The sequence below is a fragment of the Myodes glareolus genome, chromosome 2 (genome assembly GCF_982192425.1).
Source record: "Myodes glareolus chromosome 2, mMyoGla1.1, whole genome shotgun sequence".
In the NCBI taxonomy this organism is placed as follows: domain Eukaryota; kingdom Metazoa; phylum Chordata; class Mammalia; order Rodentia; family Cricetidae; genus Myodes; species Myodes glareolus.
The window spans coordinates 2,981,926-2,998,885 of NC_142027.1; the positions used below are offsets into that span (position 1 = coordinate 2,981,926).

Here is a 16,960-nt window from a genome sequence, read left to right on the forward strand (position 1 = left end):
TGCTTCTTCTGTGATCAGATCAGGACTGCAGGAGAATGGGCTTCCTCCTTCCCAGAATTCTGTTCTCATTGACCCACCTCTACTTCCTGCCTGGTTGTCTGTCCTATACTTCCTTCCTGGCTACTGGCCCATCAGAATTTGTTAAAAATATAATTGACAGAATACAGACCGTTCTCCAATACCACCTGACTTCATTTGTGTCTTGACCTGACTTTCTCTTTGTATCCAGTGGCTCATCTATGCAGGTGGCATTCTTGAAGGTATCCATAATTTTCTATTATTTGGGGAGATGTGCTTTAAGACTGTTAACCAAATTCCATACTGTCCATTGTGACACCCACAAAATCAGAAATATTTATCTAAATATTCCCCAGATAGCCAGTTTCTATAGCTGCAGAACAGTCCATTTTCCAAGACCTATATAGAGAGCTTGGAGGGCCACAGATATTGTATAATTGATATTAACAGTGGGAAGATTATGCAGGGTGTTAAAATAGACCCCTGAGTGAGAAAGGAACAGAAACAAGTTCTACCTGAGACATCAGCGTGACTTCTCAGAGGAATTGTCATCTGACCCACAGCTTAGCTCCTAAGGAGCCTTAGTTAATGGTTAGTGAACTTATTCATGAGATTGCTTTGCTTTGCCTACCTCTGTGATGCATGGGAAAGGAAGGCAAACAGACATCAAAAGTGCAAGGAGCAGTCCAGAAGTCTGACAGCTGATCATTAGTCCACACTTGGTAGGGACCATGGATTGTAATAAGACATATGATAGATGGTACTGACCATGAAGTGTCCCTGTATAGGGTAGGCCTCACTTATAGCTCTGGCCAAGGTTATTTGTACCAATATAATAGAAGCTGTACATACAGGAACAGTATCTCTTTTATTGTATTTCCCATAGCATATGAGGAAAATAAGAACATATATAATGTATATGAATACGTGAGAAATGGCCAATTCATTAATGAATCCATTAAGAGAAAGTGAGACAAACCAAGAGTCCTCTGTATTGTCTGGGCCATGCACAGTGAGACTCTGTCTCAAAACAAATGATACAGGAGGACCAAAGAAGCAGTTGCCTAGCTTGTGTGAGGCCCTATATTCTACCTACAAGACGGTATTTTTTTTTTTTTAGAGTTAAGATGAATAAACTGAAATAAACCACCATTCTAGAATTCATAAGCAAACAGAAAGTTAGCTAAATCAGCTAGCAAATTGTGATTTTCTAATTGGGGATTGCTCTGTTTTAAGTTTGGACCAAATTGTATTTAGAATCAAAAGAAGAAAATTGGTATTCTTTTACAAATATTCACTGTTCCCCAAGAATGACTTTAAACATGGTTTTATAGATCTGTGGAGATTATAATAAGGGACAATCCAAGAGAGCTCTTTGTGCCCTTTGTAGGCAGCTCACGCTCCTGGAGGAGAGCTCTGATGATGGATGTTCCGTACTCAGGCACTGCCACGTCTTGAGGTGTGCCTCGGACTCTGCAAGTATGCTCTTGCCTCTCTTGCCTAGAAACAAAAGATAACCAAATGTTTGTGTCTGTGGGACCTGGGCTCCTTGGTCGAGAGGCAGAAGGGCTCTCCATGAGTGATGGGGGATGGAGGGTTAGCTCTGTGCTGGACAGCTGCTACACAGACTCTGTCGGGTGCCCTGCTCTTCTTCTCTACCATCATTTTTCCCTTCCTTCAAAAACCCCTTCCTCACCACTGCTGAGCATTTATTAAATACTCTGAGGTTCAGACACACAGCACCTGGGCCTCTGTCAAGGGCCAGAAAAGCCATAAGGGAGGTTGAGGACCACTTGATGCCAGGTGCAAGGGCCTTGGGTCATGCAACAGACAGCTATGAGAAGGAAATATCAACAATGCTGACTCTCTTAGCCTCTGGAGGGTGCTGGCCTTCCTTGGTTATCATTAATTCATAGAGGTACCACATCGCTCTCTGCCTTCATCCTAACACAGTGTTCCCCTTGTCTGTCTGTTTCTCATGCAGACGTCTTCTATTTGTAAGTCTATGAGTTTTGTTGGGTCAGAAGCTCATCCCACCTCCACTAAGTACATCTTCTGAAATCCTATTTCTTAGTAATAATAAAGGTCTGGGAATAGAGTTGTCAGCATAGGAGTGTTTGGATGGGAGCCGGAGCTGGAGCAGCTCCGTTCACTCATTAAATGGCTCATTCTTTTCAGTTAATTTCCCCTCGTGGATTTTACCAATCAGATAAAAATTTTAGTTCCCTTGGAGTTTGGGGTTCTCAGAAGCACTGTTCATTTTTGGCTAGTTTCGCAAGAGGTAATAGCATGTACCATAAGCCACCATATCTGTCTCTCTGTGTATTACCCTGCCTTTTTCTCAACCTCCCAACCCCCTCAACACTTCCAGACTAAATAGCATTGAGTAGCTAGAATATTTCAGGGACTCTCTCAAGGGTCTGTGTTCAGTAGTGAGAGTAGTTTGAGGTGTTTAAGAGTGCATTGTTCAAAGGGTTGAAGCCAGAACCTTGAGGTAGTACTGTGCCAGGGAGTGCCCTCCTGGAGAGTCAGGTCAAGCAGCAGTCTCCACCATTCATGAAACTGATGCTCAGAACAAAAAAGGAATTCTACGAAGATTCACGCAAAATGCTTGCAATCAACTGAGAGCTTTGAATCCAGGAGCAGATTCTACAGAGCCAGTGCTGTTCTAAGAGCAGGAGGTGGGCAGAAGTGTTTGGCATCCTGCCTACACAGCCACTAGGGCTGACTTAACCTTTGAAATCTTTGTATTTTTAGGTCAAAAGATCAGCGCTAAGATTCTGTGCTGTCTTCTACCCATCCTAAAACCATAAGTTTGTGTCAGGTGGTGTACAAAAAGTCCTCCCTCTCGTGCTGTTGCAAGACCCTCTTCAGACTGTTACCCTCACATAGAAAACAGAAGCACGGATAGATGAATTTTCCTAACAATACATGCCTATTGTGACTCTGTACTTATAAACTAACCACATCAGGAGGGTCACAGCAGTTAACCCTAATGCAATATAACAAGTGTAGCAACAGCTGTAACAAAGGTTACATGAATATGAATTGTTTCTGGAAATTTCTATGTTGTCGTCTTGTACCATTCTTGATCATGAAACACTAAAACTGCAAAAACCAAAACCTTGGGTAAGGGGGGACCTAAGTGGTGTGCTGATAAAAAAAATTAATATGTTCAAGTGTTTATCCTGACCTTGCACTAAATTAGAATCTAGTGGTTAATTTTTATTTTAATCTGCATGTTTTGAGGAAGGCTTTTGAATCTTAGTTGATAACCTCTGCAGAGACCCTATCATAAGGAAGTCTCTTTGTGAGGCACGAGGACTCGGGAATTTAGCATATGATTTGCTGGTGAGCCCATTTCTTTTTTTTTCTCTCTTTTTTCCCCCTGTTTTTAGGACAATATCCTGTTGTTTTTTTTTTATTTTTTCCATTCAATTAAAAAATGTGGACCGCTTCATGAATTTGCGTGTCATCCTTGAACAGGGGCCACGCTAATCTTCTCTGTAGCATTCCAATTTTAGTATATGTGTGAGCACTCTTTTTCTTTTTAAAAAAAAAACAAACTATCTTTTTTTCATTTTACATACCAATCCCAGTTCCCACTCCCTCCCCTCCTCCCAGTCCCTCTATCTCCACCTCCACCCCCATCCACTCCTCAGAGACAGTAAGGCACCTTGCTGTGCTTCCTCCTCCCTAGCCTTCTCCTATTCTCATTGCCCTACCTCTACTTCCTGTCTGGTTTTGACGCCTATACTTCCTGCCTGGCCAATCAGCGTTTTATTAAAATACATGATTGACAGAATACAAACAATTCTCCCGCACCAATGTAGATGCTATGCTTCCAAATCATTGACTATTGTGCACTTTGTGTTTAGGGAATCTTGCTTTATATTTCTGCTAGACTGGTGGTTTTACTTGCCTGAAAGTTCCCCTTACCCCATTTTAATCTCAGTCAATAACCTTGAAGAAAGTTCTTCTTGCATCCCTCTGCCATCACATCTGTCAATCATTCTCACTAGACTTCGATCTTTTCAAGGTCAGGAGGCTGGCAGTTATGTGTCCCTGTATCCTCTGCTCTTAGCAGGTTGCTGGGATGTAAGATGCTTCCCTTCATACATTAATAAAGGATATGAATGTTGTATTGCATATAGAAAGTTAAAGGCAATCCTCCTTGGAATTCATGATGCTAATGATTTCTCTCTAATCCCCCTGGGTATCATAAATCTCTTGTGCTGATTAGTAAATGTGGAATACAACTTAGAAGGGGACTAAAATACAGTAGAGCCGAGATTTGCCAAGAATTTGTCATGCTACCTTATTTAAACTTCCCTCTAACTTTGTGTTTTTGTCTGAATTTATGGCTGAGGGTATAAATCTAAGGGAGTTATTTGCCTGAGTTTATGCAGCCTGTAAAAAATGAGAAGCCAGGTGTTGTGCCTTACCCTGTAATCTCAGCACTTGGAAAGCTGAGTCAGGAAAGTCAAGAGTTCAAAACAATCCTGGGATACACAGTCCTGGGATACACAGTAAGCTTTGAGGCCACCTAGTGAACAAACAAAAACCGAAACAAAAGAGAAAGCAAGTGCTTTGATTTTTATACCTACCTTTCTGTTAAGCTCAGTTCTAAGCTTTTAATATGTGTCACACCTCGCTTAACTCTCCTCCAGTGCCTTCAAGATGAGATGCAGCCATCTTATTTAACTCTCCCCAGGTCTTTAAGATGTGCTACATTCTGGCATGCATTTGATTAATGAGAATAGTTCTGTACAGAAGTGTTTGAATATTTAGATCCGGTAAGAAGTGGATCTCAGACCAGCAGGAATCCAGTGACTTGACCCCACAGGTCTTTATACTTCAGTAAAGATGACTATCTCTTGAAGAAATGACTCCTATCAGATGTGTTCACAATAAGCACAAAAGTCCGTTTCGTGGTCCCAAGCCAGAACTCTCTGTTTTTCCTATCCTCTTTTAGATTATTCAAGATATGTTCTGAAACAAAATTTAAATGCCAAGGCTTCCCAGGTAATATTGGGAGTGGTCATGTTATCCACATCATTGGGAGAGGTCATGTTATCCACACCGGGAGAGGTCATGTTATCCACATTGGGAGAGGTCATATTATCCCCATCATTGGGAGAGGTCATGTTATCCACACTGGGAGAGGTCATGTCATCCACACTGGGAGAGGTCATGTTGTCTACTTACCGCTTGACAACAGAGGGTTAACAGATGGCAGATACAACTGACCTACATACTATAGAAAACAAATCTGGTTAACTGCCCATGTCAAGGTATGAAATAACATGATCGATATGTTTAAAGAGATCCGTAACTCCCATGGATCACTGTCCTGGACAGTAAGTGAGATAAATTATCACCAAATAAAAAGAATATTAAACCATGTTGAGCATGACTTCACTCACCTGAAATCCCAGCATGCAGGAGACCAAGGAATGAGACTGTCTTCAGTTGGAGGCCAACTTCGGGCTATGTGGTGAGCCCCAGGCCAACAAGACACTGTCAATAAAAGCAAACCAAAAGAGTAAGAAAGAAAGGAGAAAAGCAACAATGGAAGGGGAAGGGAAGGGAGTAGGGCAGAAGGAAGGAGCATATTGCTTAAGACAGCTGCATGGAGCTTATTCCTAACCATGAGCCTGAACATGAGTGCCACTGCCTGCGGAGGGAATGTGAGAGCTGCGGAGGTGCCTGCAGGGCCTCAGCATCACTCCTGGGGCAGGTCTGCACTTGTCATCTCCCCAGTCTGCTACTGATGGTGAGGCTCCCTTCAGCTATGCTGGAGACATGTGCACTTTCTAGTCAATCTTCCATTTCCCCCCTTTTCGTAGATGAGAAGAGGAAAAAGTGTGACTTTCTTCAGCACTGTCACAAATGACATTGACTTTTTTCCCCCAATGGAAACTACTAGACATAATTAATATCCAAGAATATCATCTTTATACAGCTACTTGCTCCTGGAGAAATTCCAAGGTTAGAAAGTGTCAAAAGGAATTTGAATTGATTTTGCCACCTGGGGTCAAATTTTCTATTCTAGTCATAAGTCAATTTTCATAAAAAATTTTTTACACTCTAACTTGGGAATAACATAATTTCAAGGGATAAAAAAGCATACAGTTGCCTATTTTAATGTTGATTTTTTTAAATGCAAAGCTTTGATATTTTCTTTGCTTTTTATTTGTAAAGTTCTGATAGTTCATAGCAGTGAACTTGATACCAGTGCTCTCAAGTCAATTTTAAAATATTACAAAGTGCTTTAAAGTAAGGTCATAATTTCTGATTCAGCAGGTATCAGTAACTGAATATTTATCAAATTAATTAAAGGCTAGAAAGATTGCTCCGTAGTTAGATCCCTTGCTCCTCTCACAGAGGACCCAAGTTCAGCTCCAAGCACCTACATGGCCCCTCATAACTGTTTATAACTCCAGTTTCAGGCAAACTGCCACTCTCTTCTGGGCACCTTGAACACCACATGCCTGCAGTGTACATACATGCACACACGCAGACAAAACAATCATTCACATAAATTAAAAATAAAACTTTAACAATAAAAGCTGATTGAAGGGACTCATTTTGGAAAACATAATTCAGGATGTTATCCTCTAAGAACCTAGGATACTAGAAGTGATAACATGCTATAATCACTTAAATAAGATGACTTTATTTTCATACTTCATTAAATGGAAGAAAAATGAGTGATCAATGGAAGAATTGCACAGATGGATTCAATGAATTAATGTGCAGATAGATGCACAGACTAATGGATGGATTTATGGATGAACAAGTGGATAAATTTGTAGATGTTTGGATGGATGGACAGATAGATGTGTGAATAAAAGGATGGTGGATAGGTGGACAGATGAATGAATAGATGGTCAGATGGAAAGGTGGGTGGATAGATGAACAGATGGATGGGTGGATGGATGGGTGGATGGGTGGATGGGTGGGTAGGTGGGTACGTGGATGTGTGGATGATGGAGGAACACACATGTAACTAGATTAATTTCCTTTTTCAATACGAGTACATTTGGGTATTCTTTATGCTTTGGATAGTTAATAAACTGAAGAAAGAACCGTTTTAATGGATTTAGAAAATGTAGAATATCTAAAATATCGATTACTATATCTATATGTAGTAAATACTGTATATTTAAGCATTTGTGTAGCATTACATCAAGAAAATTATTTTTGATTACTTTCACACACAAACATTTGAAGACACATTTAATCATTATTACATCAAGACAGCAGGTGCCATTTCTTGTCTCTACCCTGTGCCGAAACAATGACGTCAGTTTTCACTCAGTTTCCCTGCTCTGTCTTAGCACCGACAGATACTTGTGCATTCATCTTATAAAGCAAGCAAATGAGATGATCTCTTTCTTCTAGCACACACATAGCCAGACTTCACCTAACTTAGCCACCTGTGTTTTCATGACATTACTGAATTTGTACTCTGATAGCAGGAGCATTTTAGAGACGAGTGAACCATTTTGTGCACCGCCCCCCACCCCGGAGGCTAATTGGAAAATTCTGGACTTTAATCTCCTTGAAGATCCACTTTTGATGGTCTCTTCCCCAACCAAGTGCACTGAGACATTGTCAGCGTAGCTGACAAGGAAAGCACTAACAAGGGCTGTGCACCCTGGGTTGTAGCACACAGGGGTTGTGACAAGTGTCCTGAGGACAGGATAAACGATCAGGGTGTCACTAGAGGAAGGGCAGGTGAAATGAGGCCCGGAGGACCATCGGGATAGGTGCAGGAAAGGGTGTTCTAACAGATGGGAGCTTGGGGCCCTTGAGTTGGGAGACATCTTAGGAGACAGGGAGACAGAGTGCAGTCAAGCCGCATGACTGCAGGTGCTGGTGAAAGCTGAACTATGACCTTCAGGGTGTAACCAACCACAGTTTCTTTACATGGGGAAGGGGGTACGAAGATATTGCAGCGGGAAAGAACTGATCACATCTGCATTGTAATCTTGTATTCTTAGAAGGTTTGTCAGAGCTAGTGAGAATCAGAAATGGAAATGGGAAACCTTGGGTCAAGGTCCAAGGGAGAGTCAGGAAGCTCAAAGTGGAGAAGCGTGGAAATGGCAGAGACAGGACACGTGTGGTAGAAACACAGATTGGGAGACACTGTGGATGCTGAGAGAAGGCAGGCAACAAAGTCAGGGAAGAAGTGCTGTCTTCTCCTAATGGAGCCTTTTGGTTTCTGTTTTCCAATTGATTTTGAATGGGCCTGGGATTTTCAGGTAGAGAAAAGACTGTCTCTGGATAGGGAATTTCAAAGACAAAGAGATGTGATTTTAAGTTCTTTGTTCTTTTTGTTAGCTCCCAGTGGATCACTTACTATAGATGACTTATCAGCTAAGAGGCCAGAAACTCTGTTCCTGACTTTTTGCAAACAGCTTTAACCAACCACTTTGTTCACTGCTGTTAGAGGGAGGAGAGTATCTGAGAAGATGCTTCACATTCAGCCTAAGGCTGATGTTTCTTAAAAGATGACCTTATGTGGAGAGGTTTAGGTTTTTTCTTTTTACAGGATTTGTATCTCAACATATCCACATTCTAGAACATTCTAGAGTATTCTATGGCCAAGCCTCTCTTGAGGCTGAGCCAGGAAAGTTTGAAGTTAAGTTTGATTCTTATTTCTTCCTTGGGAGGAAGGCAGGTCTCAGGGCTGACAGCACTCTCAGGATTAAAGCACTTGTCAGTGACATAGAAACTGTTTCTTCAAAGGGCAGCTAGCAGGAGTGGGGAGAGAAAATGGCAAGGCCAATGCCCATAAACCTTATTGAGTCGTCTGACTGTGATTTCCAGGTAAACAATCTTCATTTCCTTCTTCCTGCAGATAAAGAAGAAAGAAGGTCCCAGGGAGATAGGTGGCCAAGATTTACCCAGTTCTCTGATGTTTTATAATGAAAGGAAGCTTTGCTGTAGAAAGGTGTAGGCTCTGCATCTGATTATGAAGTCTTTCAAACTCAAAGCCCTGTTTGCAATATTCTCACAGCTTTTATATTTATATTGCAAAGCTTCCGTGAAGCTTGGGAATTTAATTTGAACATTTCTTACCCAGCAGATCAGGGTCCAAGTGGGATTGAGGGTGAGAAAAATGATTGTATTTATTGCTAGAAAGAAAGGATTGGTCCTTGGAGACCAGGACAGAGACCAGGACTCTTTTACTTTACTGGGTACTGAGTCTGGGATATTTGCTGGGATAAAGCAGATCTTAATGAATACAAGCTAACACTACCAAAAGCGTTATCTTAAGAACCCCAGCATGTTCTGTGTTGGAAGCCTGCAGTCCTGAGGATGTATGATGATGCTTATGAGTATCAGTGGACTGGGTGGACCTTCCAAAGATGAGTCATAGAACACTTTGAGCAAGAAGAGGGGCTAAAAACAGAACACTTCCACATCACCAATGATAAAGCATGACTTTATCTCTTGAGGATTCTGGCTTCTGTGAACATGGCTGATGGTAGTCACTTTCTCCTTTTTCTGCAATTCTGAAAAGAGTGACAACTAACTCCGTAGGTGGAGCAGAGACCAAGAGCCTGCTAGTATCCCACAGTCTCCGTAGGTGGAGCAGAGACCAAGAGCCTGCTAGTATCCCACAGAAAAGCTTTGTGAAGAGTTGCAAAATCAGCCCCCTGGACACTGGGATTTGGAACAACCGATCCCTTTCCTTGGAGAGTGAAATGAACATGTAAAACTTATTAGCCACATGACACAGAAAGAAAGGACCGGTCACTGATATGTTGAGGCTAGCAAAAGTAATGCTTTCTCTCAAGGAAAGATGGCGTCCCATATACAGTGGGCAGAAATGGCTCAAGTTAGCACTCTGTTAGAAAACATAGAGCACTGCCTATACATTGTCTGTCTATAAATCTGATTTATACAATCTAACAATACATAACACAATACCAAAGATTAATATTAAAAATCTATTTCAGTTTGGTAGCCATGTTCTTAAATTAACAGGGTGAGTCTTTCTTTTTTTATGTCTTATTTGAGACACACAGGCAGAGGAAAATTCTAGCACATAATAAATTCTTTACTGATGTGATTTTATTATTATTATTTACTATTATTTTTATTGACTGTACTAGGGATTGATTTTAGGATCTTACACACACTAGGCAAGTGTTCTTCCACTGAGTGCCAGCTCCAGCCTCTCTCCCTCTTTTCAGTTTTTTGGGACAGGTTTGTCATAACTGACCTTGAACTATATAGATGACTCAGGTTAGGCTTGAATTTGTGATCCTTCTGTCTCAGCCCTTTGAGTAACTGGATGACAAATCTGAGACCCAAGCACATGGATCCTTGAATTTCCCCATCAAATATTAGCATTGCTGTAGCTGTGCCAATATTGTGAAGATCTTTATAAAGTCACATCAATTATAATTTGCAAAATCACCCCAGGGTCTGCAGAAATGCTGTGGTCCTGGCCATGGTGGCACCATCTCAACGCCTAAATGACTTTACTTTCACTTTTGATTTTGAGTTTCAAAATGGAGCCATGACGATTTGAGAGCATGACTGTCAGCCTGTCCCCTGGCACAGGGGCCTGTCTGGAGGTGGTTGGTTAAAAGCTCAGGCTCAAGTCTTTACAGTTCAGGGGAGTGCAGTCTTTAGGAGAAGGAAAAAGAGAGGCACACTTAGGTGTGTGCCTCAGTCCTGCATACAGGTCCTTCCTGCAGAGGCAAGGCGGGCTTCTTATTTGCGTTGTGCCTTTAGCAGTAACATACAAATTATACTGTGAAAGGTTTGCATTGGGCTTCTTCATAGTTTCTCTATTATCCATTGTGTAACCAAGTACCCTCAACAACAGGTGTTGGCATAGCTCACCCTTCTGTTGGTTGGCAGTTTAGGCTGTGCTCAGTTGGGAGGTTCTTCTGCTCTCAGCAGGGTTCTGCCATGCATTTGTGAGCAGCCTTGAATCCACCAGGTGTCTCTGCTGTGTGGATTGTCTAGCTATGCATCAAGGAGATGAGACACTGGGAAGGGTATTTCCTGTTGTCCAGAAGGTGAGTCTGGGCTTGTCACAGGCAACTCAGCAGATTTCTGTGAGTCAATGAGCTGTAAAGTTGACTTTGTGCTGAAGCAGAGAAAGCTGTAATCCTTGGTAGGAGGAGCTGTGAAGATCCTTACAAAGGTTTTGCACTGGAAGCCATGGAGGTTTCCACATTTGTGCATAAGAATGGTATGTGTCCGAAGGGAGGTGGAGCTAGAAGAATCTAGGAAGTGAGGTCCACACTATGTGTGCATGAAAGATCATCACCAAGAATAAGAAATGTTTAGGAAATGAGGTTCTTGCTGTGTGTGTATGGAGAATCACCACCAGGAACAGGAAGTGAAGTCCCCATGTGTGAGCATGGAGGATCACCACCAGGAACAGGAATATTGGGAAAACTGATCAAAGGTAACCAAGGCCAGAAGTCAGAGTCACCTACAAAGGAGGAATGGAGGGGTATCTGAGAATGTCAATAAAAGATTATTTTACTTTAAATAGTGTGAGTTTGTATCTTTTGTTATAATCAAACTCATGTTGTAAAGTAAGCCTGATTGTTCACACAAGCAGCTCCTGAGGGATTGACTGTTCCTATGGTCAAATAGAAACTGTGCATTTCTAGTTCATTGCATTTTATTTTGTCTTGACTCAACAAATGTGTGGCATTTATGAATTTATCCTCTGGCCTTCACATGCATGTGAATACATTTATACACACACACACACACACACACACACACACACACACACACACAGAGCTAATAATAAAAGGTTTTCCTCAGAGCCTTGGTGTCTCACTCTCTAGTGAAGACTTTCCCACACTATGTGAACTTTGACCTTAAAACCAACAATGTACCTGCCCATCAGTGTCTGTTGCTCATTGAACATTGCTGTGTTGCTTGTAGTTAATTTTGTATCATAGGACAATTAGAAGGAATATGCCCAAGTCCACACTGCATCATGAAATTCACAATCCCTGGCAGATGCACCCTTGCTAAAAAAGAGAGGAAGTAAGAAAGGACAAATGAATAAATGTAAGAAGCCAGCATGTGTGGTCTGTCTTGACCAAAACAAAATTCTTACTGGGATGTTATCAAACCTCTGGACCTAAAGATGGTTTGACCACATGTTTGTAGGCTCGGATGTCAAATGTTGGAAGTGAAAAGATTACTTTCTCTTGCCACTGAGTATCCACAGGATGTGCAGACTCTGCTCTGAGCGTTCACTTAGATCAGCTGGGGCGTGCAAGGTCCCCTCTGAACCTCTCCACCTTTACGGCTGAGGAACTGAAGCCCAAAGCCATGGCATGGCTTAGATTTAGTTGTCAACAGTTTCTGTTTTAAAGGAGGAAATCAAATTAATGAAGGCATTAATGGACACCACATTCTTGTTAAACACAGTTTGTAGGATTTGTACTTGCTCGTCATGAACATGGGCTCTGAGTGAAATGAGCGATAATCAAGTAGAACAAATTGCATTGCAGGGTCTTTTCTTGCTGATTGGAATTGGCACGTGACAGTGAGGGGTGGCCTTTCTTTGCTAGCGCTCATCCTAAGGGCACGCTGACATTTGACTCTCTTGACCAGCTTCCTCTTTCCTCACTGCTTTCTGTGGCCCTTGCTTTAACCATGAGTTCTCCCTCTCTCTTCACTTTAATTTGCTCCCTCACTCACAGAAGCACACACTTCCGATGGACTTCAATTCCAGAGCAGGATTCACAGGTTAAAACCTTAACATTTTGGGCAAGACGATTCTCTGTTGTAGGAGAGGGGGATGTGGGATTATCCTGTGAATCTTTAAATTTGTAGCAGCACCCCTTGCTTCCATCATGAGATGTCAAGAAACCCCCACTCCAACTTCTGCTTGCAAATGTGAGTCCTTAAGTATTATCAAGCATTCCCTGAAGGTCACAATGGCCTCTGGTTGAAAGCATGTGGGAAAGCTTGTATGGTCAGTGTGAAAACAAAGGAAGAGAGATTTTAAGTCACCTACTTCATTAGTCTGTCTGAGAGACAGCCCAGCTGCCCACATTGATCCTCATGTGCAAACACACGCAGCTCTTTCCTGCACTCCAGTACACACTTCTGATCTTTCCTTCTATTCTAATTTTAGTATTGGTGTCCTGGTTTTCTTCTGCCTTAGAAACCAGTAGAAGCTTATGAGTATGTATTATATTTGATTGTTGATGGCAGTCTTTGGTTTTGAAATGTTGTAGGCTGACTCTGGTGAAGGCCAGAGTTCCTAGTTCATATGTGATAACTCAGATATGTGTCCTCAGATGGTAGAGGAGGTCAGAGCTCTCATTCTGTCTCTTTCGTGAAAGCCACTATGGGCCACTGATCTGAGGTGTAGGTTTCAGCGTGTGCTTTGGGGGGACATAAACATTCAGAACACACCTCTTGCTGTTGGTCTTGAGGCACTGAACTGGCTGACTGGATGAGGCCAACCTTTCTTGTCCAGGCTGACCACATTTACATAAAGTTGTTTGATTATAGTTCTTCTCTGTGTCAACAAAATACCTTCACTGTGGCAATACCTAGATTAGAATTTGATCAAGTAGCTAGACTCTACAGCCTGGCCAACCAGCAGAAAACTCACTATTTTTGTATAAATACATCTAGATGGAGGAAAATGATGGAAGGTTATTTGGATGTGTTTTTGAATTATCTGATTCATAAATACTACAATGAATGGACCTTCTTTTTAAAATATAGTGAAGTTGAGCCTTTGTATGCTTTTTTGGGCAGTGACTGCACACAGATATTGAAAACATGCATGGTGCTGTATATAGTCTTCTGGTAAACTGACTACTACATATGAGCTGAAGCCTGAGCATGGGTCTCACTGAAATCTGAGGCAGGATGTGTCAGTCTTTGGGGGCCTTCGGGAAGGGTGATCATGCAAGCATGATACCCCCTCTCCATACCATAATGCTTGCACAAAGTTCTACTAAATCAGAATGTTAGTAATTCATATGCACTCGCTAACACCCATCATTATGGTTCCATATCTGCATACTGTTTCCTGTACCCAAGCAGTCTGAGTGTACTCCCTCACTGTTCCTGCAGGCTAGGAGTCTAGAGGAGACACCAGAGAGCTTGTGGCTGCAAGATGATGCTTACTCTCAGAGCCTTGTTCTGGGCTAAATAGGTGACCAAGAAAGAGGCTACTGGGCTGGACCCAGAACCAGCCTGTGGTAAAATGTCCTGAATAGGCAGCAGAGAGAAACTGCCCATGGGCAGAGCTTAGAAGCCAGGCCCCTGGAGAGCCTGGACACCACACTTCTGACCAGCCTTCTGCATCTTAGGAGCTGTGTTTTCGGTACCTGCATGCCAGTCCATAGCATCGTGAAAGAACTGACTTCCATGGATGAGAATGCTTATGGCTTCCCTCGAGAGTCTTATATGCGTTTCCTTATTATGTATAGAGCCCTACACCAACTCTCTTGCTAAAGCTATAGGCAGACTAGCTTAATGCATGTGAGCAGTGAAGATGCGAAGAGAGATAAATATGAATGTCATGAATCCAACTTTTAGCAATGCTACTTAGAGAATTTTATTTAATTAAACAAACTTATTTCTAATTGAAAGTTAAAGGGTAAGGGACTGGGGAGTTAAGTGGGTGGATAAAATGCTTTTTTGAAAGCCATCAGGACCTGAGTTTTGTTCCCAGGACTCACATAAAACAGTTGGATGTGGTTGCACATACTTATAATCCAGGCACTGAGGTGAGGACAGACAGGTGCCTGGGGCTTACTGATACCAAGGTTGTCCTCTGCCTCTATCATTGTATACACACACATATACACACACACACACACACACACACCCCAATAGGGGCTGAGAGATTCCCTCAGGTCCCATCTGTGACAGCTAAGGACATAGAGACCCTAATATGTTACATCAGCCTGCAAGGACTTGTTTGGATTCTCAGAGGCAAAAGGGAAAGGGCTCTGTATGGGCCGTTTTATCAGATAAAGCCCACAGAGTCTTTCCCACTCCACTGGACCCTGTACAGTCCTCCCTGCTTCCCCCCATCTTCTCCCGGGCACCCCCTGGGGTTTCTTTCCTGACCCCTGCCTACTCACAGAGAAAAATGGATTTTGACAGAACCAGGAAGAGTTGTTCTGTCTCCATGGCAACGTCAATTCACATTCTGCAGGTACAGGGACGGCCACTTAAGGCCACTGACTGAATGAAGGCCGCTGAAGGCTCCTAGCCAAAAATAACCTGGCAGGCCACCATCCCTCAGCACCCCATGGAAAGAGGCATTAAGTCTGCTGGATGCCAACTGTCAACCTGGGTCTGTCTTCCTGCTAAATGGGAAGGAAGGGAAGTGAGAGGCTTGAGGGTGGTGAGTCAACGGCTTCGTGGCTTCCTATTTCCACGGTCGAGGAAACAGCACGTTTTCTCGATTGAATGGAACATGAAATGTATTCTAACTCCTTCACCCCGGGGCACCAGATAATTTGTATTTCAGCAGAAGTATTATAATTACATAGTTTAGAGTTAGAATTAATTAGCATTTGGGGAAAGTAGTGATACAAACCAAGCAGTTATTAAAAATTAATTTCAATAGAAGTCAGTTTGGAGGGTCTTGGTTTTCTTTGGATTAGGTCATCGATGATATCATCAATCCTCCTACAAACCTACCCAAAATGTTAACCATCTCATCATTGGAAGGAAATGCAGCGTTTAGTGTAACCCTTTCAAAATATGACACAGACCATAGCATATTGGAATAAATTTACTCAAAAATCATATCAAATATTGTTAGACACATCAGCCTCTGGACAGCTACTAAGTACAATTTGCAGAATCAGTTTTTAAGTCTGCAAATGCTTTGCTTCCTTGTTTGAAGTACAAGACTCTACTGGCCGTGCTGAGTGCCTGTAAATACGATGAATCTTTGACTTCCCCAAATTTTACTGTTTTATTCCTTGGAATGAGGATTAAAAAAGACCACAGATTAGGAAAAGTGTGTTGCCCTCAACTGGAATTTTACAACACTGTGTACTTGTTGTTCTTGGAAACCAAAAATCACCAATAAATTTGGTTTTTCTAAAGCAGATGATTTTCCACATTTAAAATATGTTTTCTTACTGGAATATATTACATGTCAAGTGGACCCTGCCCAGTTCCCCCACCCATCTCCTTTCTCAACCCTCTGCCTCCCATTAAGCCTGTTTGTTCCTGTAGACAATCTCATTTCTACATTTATTTAACCAAGGCTTATACGCGTTATGTAGCTGTATGAGATATAAAACTAGAAACGAGGTGGTGGTGGGGGAGACGGACGTGCATTATCTGAGATTGTCTTCATTTGCTTTATCTAGTTATCCCCATTTGTATTCCTAGTCCTACAAACGACAGATTGTCATTCTTTATACCTGAAAAGAATTCCGTATTCTATGCCCTGTGTTCCTCATCTGTTTTGCTCCCTGGCTTTGGTTCTTACACATGCTGACCACTTGGGATTAGGTAACTTATTAGAGGTTTTGTCTCTCTACCTGTGGCGTGTTATTTAGGGTGGGGCTTTATGAGATTTCCCTCATGCACATCAGACTAGGATGTCTGCTGCTAAATAATGTCACTTGATATGTGAGGGAAGCTACACACATGAAATCTCAATGGTATCTCTGCCTACACAGGAACTACATGCGATCATCCCAGTTGACATGACAGCATAGAAGGGGGAATCTTGCAAGGCCCCACTTCCTCATTTTCTTTTGTCTTAGAAGTTCTTGTTTTCCTGCTCTGGGGTTCAGTGGTCTGGGTCACAACCTTCACTTAGTACAATTTGGACAGATATGATGTTCCTACCCACTTTGAATCTGTAGAATTCTGCAAGACTGTGCATTCCATATTCTTTGTGAACATCACACTTTCACTGATTCAAGCAATCATGCTC

The 16,960-nt window shown here is 42.1% G+C and overlaps 1 protein-coding gene and 1 pseudogene across 2 annotated transcripts in view; one reads left to right on the top strand and one right to left on the bottom strand.

Annotated features, from left to right (window-relative positions):
* The window catches only part of Dscam (DS cell adhesion molecule), a 570,981-nt gene that overhangs the window by 215,962 nt on the left and 338,059 nt on the right, over positions 1-16,960 (top strand). The window lies entirely within an intron of this gene.
* On the bottom strand, positions 3,460-3,557 carry LOC125393010 (U6 spliceosomal RNA; annotated as a pseudogene).